The 8,101-nt window shown below is 43.1% G+C and overlaps 1 pseudogene; it reads left to right on the forward strand.

Annotated features, from left to right (window-relative positions):
- The first annotated feature begins 1,027 nt into the window (after positions 1-1,027).
- On the forward strand, positions 1,028-1,785 carry LOC121149139 (annotated as a pseudogene).
- Positions 1,786-8,101: the final 6,316 nt, after the last annotated feature.

Below are 8,101 nucleotides of genomic sequence, written 5' to 3' on the forward strand. Positions count from 1 at the left end.
GTACAGCACATTGGAGCCTAGCTCAACCCAACTGACTCCACTTTCTAACCCACATTCATGCTGGCAGATGCCATTGCCTGTCTAGCCAGGCCCACCTGCCAACCCTGCTTCTCATGCTCACCAGTGAGAGTTGCAGCCCATCGGAGAGGTGCCCACAGTTTTCCTACTAGGCCTACTTCCAGCCCCAAATCTTGAACTTTCCAGGTGACCAGGAACTGCTGAGAGATTTACTGCTATGGAATTAATACAGCAAGTTGTTTGCTGCATTATTTTCTATCCCTCTGCTTTTCTCTATGTCCATTTCTTTGCTTGCAGCACTGTCAGTAGAAATGAACCATTAAAGCAACTTCATGAAATGTGTAATATCTTGAAGATTTGTTGTGCTTGATTAGGTAGTGTTTATGCAAGTCTTCCCTCTGTCTATTTCCCTTCTCTTGAAGCAAAAATTTACATCCCCAACCTTCTGCCATTGGTCTTGACCATCTGGCATGTGGACCAAAGAGACCAGAGCAATGGTTCAGAGCCCTGGCTTCAAGGTCTTCACACAAGGTCTTCACACAAGGTCTTCTGTCCAATGGGAGCTCAGGCTGTGGTTGCCAGCAGTCCTTTGTCATGGATCTTGCAAGAGAGAATCCACAGGTAAATCCAGCATTCATCATGAAGAGAAGCTGCTGCCACTGACATGAAGCTTTTGAGTGAGAAACAACTGTTTCTTTGAGCGATGCAAGTGGGGCTCAAGTGTAGAGAAGTGACACCCTCACAGGAGCTGACTGCTGGGTGGACATGCTCCCAGCCCGAACAGTGGAGCTAACACAAGCATCTCCCAACTGGCAGCTGAGCTTCAACTTAGTGCCCGAACTCTAAGGTCTCTACTGGCAGATCCCTGCTATCTCTTCAGGAGTTAGCCTGCTTGTGTCTTTCAAAGAAATCTGGTTTGGGATAAAAAAAATCTTGGATCCTTTCCATCATTCCCTTTAGCAATGTTTTTTAAAAAGTGGGGGTTTTTTTTGGCCCTCTGAGCACTACCATGGTAATTGGCAAGGACAAGCACTAAACCAAAGGTGGCAAGAGGGAGCCAAGTACAAAGACTGGTGTGATTTAAAGGCACTTGCTATGTTCAATATAAGAAATATTGGAAAAGCGCTAGACATGAGGACTCAAGGAACAAAAATTGCAGTGGCAATCTCAAGCGTTGTGTTTATAAAGGGAGTCTTACTGACCTGCAGAATGATGGAGTTGCATCTAGAAAATTCGAGGTGGTTACTGAAGATATTCAAGACAAATACTACATGACTAACTTCCACGGCTTGGATCTTGCCCATGACAAGATGTGTTGCATGGTCAAAAAGTGGCAGTGTGTGATGGAAGCTCATGTTGATGTCAAAATGACCAATGATTATTTGCTTCATCTGTTCTGTGTTGGCTTTCCTGAAAAATGCAGCGCTCAGATACGGAAGACTTCCATGCTCAGTACCAAGCAGTCTGACAAATCCAGATGATGGAACCCATGACATGGGAGGTGCAACTGACTTGAAAAAAGCAGTCAGTAAATTGATTCCAGACAACATCGGAAAAGACATAGGAAAAGCCTGACAATCCATCTGTCCTCTCCATAATGTCTTCATTAGAAAACTGAAAATGCTGGAGAAGCTCAAATTTGAATGAGAAGACTCATGGAGCTTCATTGTGAAGCTAGTAGTTCTGAAAAAGACACTGGGGAATGAGACGGGTACCAAAGTTGAATGGACTGATGGATATAAACCACCAAGCCAAGAACCTGTGTAGAATTTAGAGGGGGAAGAGGTAATCCATGTGAAAGAGACAGAAAGATAAGCAAGAGAAAGTTTCCATCTACTGGTTAATTCTCCTAATGGTCATACCAGGTTTCCCATGTTGCTGGCAAGAGCTTAATTATATGAGCTGTCACCTTTTCCCTCCCGGAATTAGCAGGAAGCCAGAGTGAGGAGCCAGAACTGGGACTCAAACTCAAGCATTCTAATTTGGGTGTCTTAACGGGTCCCGACTGCTGGGCTACACAGCCTTTGAGAGCCATAATTTTAAGTATGAGGTATTAGCCTGTTTCTACATGTCGAGTAGGAGGTATGTCACTTTGGTCAAACTCCTTCCAGGTGCATCCCGCTGTACTTCCCAGTGCTCTAATTTTTATCTTCAGTTTGGCAATCCAATACAAACTCTAAAAACAGTTGGGGACTCTGATCAAGGAGTTATGTTTTGGGATTTTGTTAAAGGAATGCTCATGCACAAAGGTAAAGGTGTATCTAGAAGGCCATAAAATAGAAAAAAAAAAAAAACCTAGGTGTCTGTAGAGAATTTGGAAAAGCAGAGGATTTGCTAAGTAGGTGAACATACATCACACATTCAGTATTCATGATGCTGCAGTATCAGCATAGTGACATAGTGGAGGGTGGTTGGTGTAGCCACTAAGCTACTGCTTGATGCCCTCATGTTCCTGACTCCGCCACCCTGCTGACATACACCATGGGAGACAGTGGTGACAGCCCAAATAATTGGTCCCTGCTACCCTCCCAGGAAACCTAGCTTGAGGTTCTGCTGCCTTGACCTGGCTCAGCCCCGACTGAGCATTTGGAGACAAGTGAACCAGGGATGGATGATCTCACTGTTTAGATAGATAGATACTTTCTTTTAAAAAATTGTTTTATTTCTATTGGAAAGTCAGATAGACAGAGAGGAAGATCTTCTGTCTGATGATTCACTCCCCAAGTGGGTGCAATGGCTGGAGCTGAACCAATCCAAAGTCACGAGCAAGGAGCTTCTTCTGGGTCTCCTATACAGATTCAGGGTCCCAACGGTTTGGGCTGTACTTGACTGCTTTCCCAGGTCACAAGCAGGGAGCTGGAAGGGAATCGGGGCCACCAGAACATAAACCAGTGCCCATATGAGATCCCCGGTGTGCAAGGCAAGGACTTTCAGCTGCTAGGTTACCATGCCAGATCCAATAGATACTTTTAAAAGGAAGAAACTGCAAGTGGAGTTATCCTAAACTGGGGTCATCTGAAGGGCGCCTCTGGCCACTGTGACACTCCCCACAAGGCTGCCTCACTACAGCTGGCTTGTCGGTGTCAAAGGGAGAATTTCTTCCAGGAATCCGACCCAGCCCTACAAAAAGGCTGCTACTTCTCAAGGAGTGAAGCAATGAGTGCAAATGTGATCCCTGCTACACACACACACACACACACACACACACAAACACACACATGGGCCGTGCTCAAAGTGAAATTTGAACTCTCCCTTTGAACTTACCAAGAAAATAGAAAAAAATTTTTAAAAAGACGGCATGGAACTTGAACTTGTGGAAAAGAGCAACTTGAACTTCCTTTCTCCCTTTTCTCGAACATCTGTGCTCTGCCTTGAGTACAGTTGCAGATGGTCTTTTGTTCCCTTTAAAAAATAAAAAAATCAAAAAGTGTCCAGGGAAACAGCTCAACTTTCAAAGTAGGATTATTAAAATAAGGCTGGGTAGGATGTACAAAGTTTCATTTTTTCCAAGATGTCATCTCTTCCTGCATTTTCATAAGTTCCGTGAGCAGAGCCCTTCCTTTGTCTTCCTTCGTTGCACTCTGGGAAGAAGGTAGTTTGGGGGATGTGACTGCGGTGTTTGCCTGGGCTTTGGTAGAAGAGGTCAGCAGGTGGGAGCCAGCGCAGTGCCACTAAGCGGGCAGCTGGGACCAGATGACACCCTTTTCCCTTGTCCTTTTGAAAGGATTGCTCAAAGCCTTGATATCCTGCACCTGGAAGACCCGGAAGAGGCACCTGGTCCTAGCTTCAGGTTGGCTCAGCTCCGGCCATTGTGGTCACTTGGGGAATGAATCATGGGATGAAAGATTTTCCTCTCTGTCTCCCCTCAACTCTGTATATCTGACTGTGCAATTAAAATAAATAAATCTTTTTTAAAAAACCCAACTAGGTAGTAAAGGTACTTTTTTGATCAAAAACATTTTTGAAATTCATATATATTTTTTTCATAATATGCATTTCATACAAATGAAAAAAATTTCATTCAAAAAATTTTGTACCAAAAAAAGCATGTTTTTAATTCCATTTTCTATAAATTTTTTTGACACATCTTCATGTCATATGGAAGCCTAGAGAATAGTGGGACACGCTGGACTCCCAGTTTCTAGTCACAATGGGAGATAGCATTTTGATCTGATGCTGAGGGCTCCTTGCTATTTCTTGTCTTTGTTTAAATAAAGACTATGCAAATAGGCACCCTTTGGGCTGAAAAAAAAAAACTTCATATGTCTTATTTGATCTGTGAAATGTATTTTTAATTTAAAATTTGATCTTACACAAAATTAAGAGCTATCTGTATAAATCTAGCTTTGGAATTTCTTGAACAGTAGAATCTGCATTCCTCCGTGGCAGGAGCTGGGGAGAGTGGCCACCCTCAGGATGGGCACGGGCTTGTGCCCTTCCATGCCCCACTGAAGTTTTCTCTCATTTGTTGATGCAGCCTGCTTGGTTCCTGAAGGTGTTCTAAGTTTGAAGCCCTTCATGTTGAGTTTGGTTTTGCTGTGGACTGCTTGTTTCACAGACGCACTTGTGTATACTTGCATTCTCTGAGCGATAGCTTATTAACTTTCCATATGTTTCCTCTTGAATTGTGCCAATGCACGTGGAAGTGCAGCAGTAGCTCTCCAGGGGGTAAAAATACAAACAGGAAAGGCACTATTATTCAGGGTTTTTCATCTATTTTTTTTCCTAAGCAGATACCCAGTTCACAGAAGCTGGAACCCAGCCTTTTTTTTTTTGCTCTTGGTGACTCATCTTTGTTGAATCTTTTCCCCATGGTAGCATGTTATCCTCTTGACTATAATTATGTTGTCAGTTTATGGGTGGACTATTTCTTTTCTCTTTTAAGAATCCATCTGATAGGATATATTCCTAGACATAGACAATGTGATTGAAAGATAGACAACTTTAATTTTTTTGTGTGTATGATTTTAATTATATCCTCACATGGGTATTTAGTGTCCTATTTGTACACCCACTTACATTATGTGAAGATATATCTCATGGGACACTTAAGAGAAATACATAGAACTGTCTTTCAAACATTCATTGGAAAAAACCATATGTTATGGAAAAATTAGGCATGAATTTCAAAACTGCCTACACTACAGTAACTGTCTTTCAGTTCTATTTAATGTGAATTTTTGGAAGTACCTTTGTCCTGATACAGAGACATGGCAACTTGTAAGATGATCTTGAACTGTTCTTCCAAAAGCTAACTGTTGCCCTTATAACAGATCAGGCCCCAACCACTCATCCAAAAGGAGTTAGTGCTGCAAATACCAGGACAGTTCCAACCACAGGCTGTGACCATGTGGCTGCCTCCATGGGGTATGGATTTCCCATCTTCTATGGCATAGAGTTTTCAGTCCCCAGACCCCGATGAGGGCTGCAGTGGTATATCCCATCAGCCTAAAATTCCCGCATATCCACTGTCCTGAATCGAAATTGCTCACTCAACTCACATGCGATCAGCTTCAGCCCGAGAGCCACAGACCTGGGCTACAGGACACCAACAGGGCCAGCCAAGGAAAGGCCAAGGCAGTGCTGAGAAAGCTGGAGCTGCTCACTGCTCAGAGCCATGTCTCTTGTTTCTCTGCTTGCTCAGCAAATGCTTCATGAAACCAAAGTTTGGAAGGAAAAGGGAAATAAATAAGAAACCTCATCTGAAGTAGTTTGTGTCCGCATCTGCAATCAAAATTGAAGGCAGTGGTTGTTTCTGGACTGAATATGAAATCTCTTTCCTTTCTGGCATTTTGTGAGTTTCTGCCCTTGGAATATTACTGGTTTCCCTGCGTGGGAAGCTAAGAGGAGAAAGGTGAAAGTCCCCCTTATCCTACTCAGAATACGTTGTCATAGGCACTGAGCTCTATATCGTGGTTAGCAAAACTACGCATATCCCGGCCTGCTCATGGACGGTCTGTGAGGTAACAGTGGCTGTCAGATGTTTAAAAGTTAATACAGTGCCCAGGAGGATAACATTTTGTGACATGTGAAAATTATACAAAACTCAGATGTTAGTGTTTGCTCATCCAGCTTTGTTACTGATGTGGACAAACTAGACAGGGAGATCAGATGGGGGAAATGAGCTAGATTTTTGCACAATGTGTCTCTCAGCCATGTGTTTTGGACTCCACTCCCTTCCATGTCACTCCAGTAACCCGCTTTCTCATAATGTACCTATTTCTCATCCAGAACTGGGAAGGCGAAGATGTGGGGATGAATGCCTGAATACTAAATTTCACATGGAGAAGCCAGGAAGTTTCCAGAAAACCTCACATGCACAAAATCATGCCCCAACTCCACCATTGTTCTGTCGGTTAGGGTTCCACCCCCGCCCCATGAAAAGGACTGTTGGACACAGGGGCAGCCATTTGGGGGGCCCTTCCTCTCGGCCTTTCTGTACCTTTTCCCATGCTCTCCTGGACACCTCTCTTGGGGAGTGTCTCTCTTCCTGTGGTTACCTACACTCAACACCGGAGTATATTCTCACTTCCTCACCTTAAATAATTCTTGTTCTTTTTCTGTACACTAGCTATGCTTTTCCTTTGAATTCTCATTTCATGTGGGGTCAAGCGTTTGCCATAAATGCCAGGAAATGGAATCCTATAACATTGCCACACAGCTGTGCCCATTTCCTTGTCTGCATGGGGTCTCCAAAAAGATCATGAAAAATGCATGCTATTAAAAAAACAAACTATCCATGTACTTATAAACATTTTTGCACCAAAAGAGATTATTTTTAAATCAATGTATTATGTACTTTTTGCAGTCCCCTCATTTTATCTATAACTACTTTGGGGATCCCGTGGTAGAATTAAGTCACTGTGACATGGACCATATGTCCCATTAACACTAAAATATTCACCCCCTTGTTTTTGACAGAGAAATGTTGCCAGCCTTTGTTCCAGTGTATGGTCCATAAGTTAACATGATGTCCTAGGGGTTCTATAAGACAGACACAGCCGCATGATTTGAAATCACACAATGAGCTTATATTGGTCATGTGTAGGTGCTGTTGAATCAAGCCGGATGAAGAGGGAGTTTTCAATGAAGTGTCAGAAAAGGAATTACTTGTTTGAAACTCATAGTTAGAGAGAGTGAGAGAAAGAAGGAAGAAAGGGAGGGAGGAAGAGAGAGAGAGGAAGAAAGAGAATCTTCTACCTGTGGATTCACTCCCCAAATAGCCGTGATGATCAAGTCTGGGCCAGGCTGAAGCCAGGAGCCACGAGCTCCATCCTGGTTTCCCACGGGACTGCAGGACATAAATACTTGGGCCATCTTTCAATGCTTCCCCATGTATGTTAACATGGAGCTGAAGCAGAAGTGGAGTAGGCGGGATTTGAACTGGCTCCCTTATGGAGCCAGTGTTACAGGCAGTGGGTTAGCCTACTGTGCCACATTTCTCACCTGTAAATATTTTTTGTTAAAAAATATTAGAACTTGATGAAACACAAGTAAATATAATTCCCAGTTAACAGATGGGGAAATAAGGTTGGAAAGAACCTAGATAATGATTCAGAATCACCCAAGAAGTCAACAGCTACCTTAGGCTTCCGCCACAGCTGTTAGATTCCTTTCAGGCTACTGAATAGTCAGTAGAAAAAACATAATTTTGGCCTCCTCAAAGATAAGCAGATGCCACCAGATCACACTAGATATTTAGTTATATGAACTCACACATTTTTATATGCCTTTTAAAAACATTACCAGTTCAAAAATGCTAACAAAAATATTTTTGATTCCAAAAAAAATTATTTCCTGAGACCTAATAAAGAGAGTGCAGATAAGATAGGGAGACCTTGGCCCACTTCTGTTTTCAATGTCCCTGGATTGAAACTTCTAGAGACTGTTTTCATTCCATCTTCAGCCAAGTAAACACTGCCCTGCCCCCACCCCAGACTCACTGAGGGCCTGCCCTTGGGAAATGGAGACGTCAGAGAGGCAATTGCACTCCATGGAAATGGAAGCCTTGTGTAGCCCCAGTGACTTCAGCTGCAGAATACACCTGTGCTCCCACTGAGGCCTGTTTGCAGTTAACCCACAA

This window comes from Ochotona curzoniae, unplaced genomic scaffold (assembly GCF_017591425.1).
Source record: "Ochotona curzoniae isolate NIBS_2020 unplaced genomic scaffold, NIBS_Ocur_1.0 scaffold_4701, whole genome shotgun sequence".
Classification (NCBI taxonomy): domain Eukaryota; kingdom Metazoa; phylum Chordata; class Mammalia; order Lagomorpha; family Ochotonidae; genus Ochotona; species Ochotona curzoniae.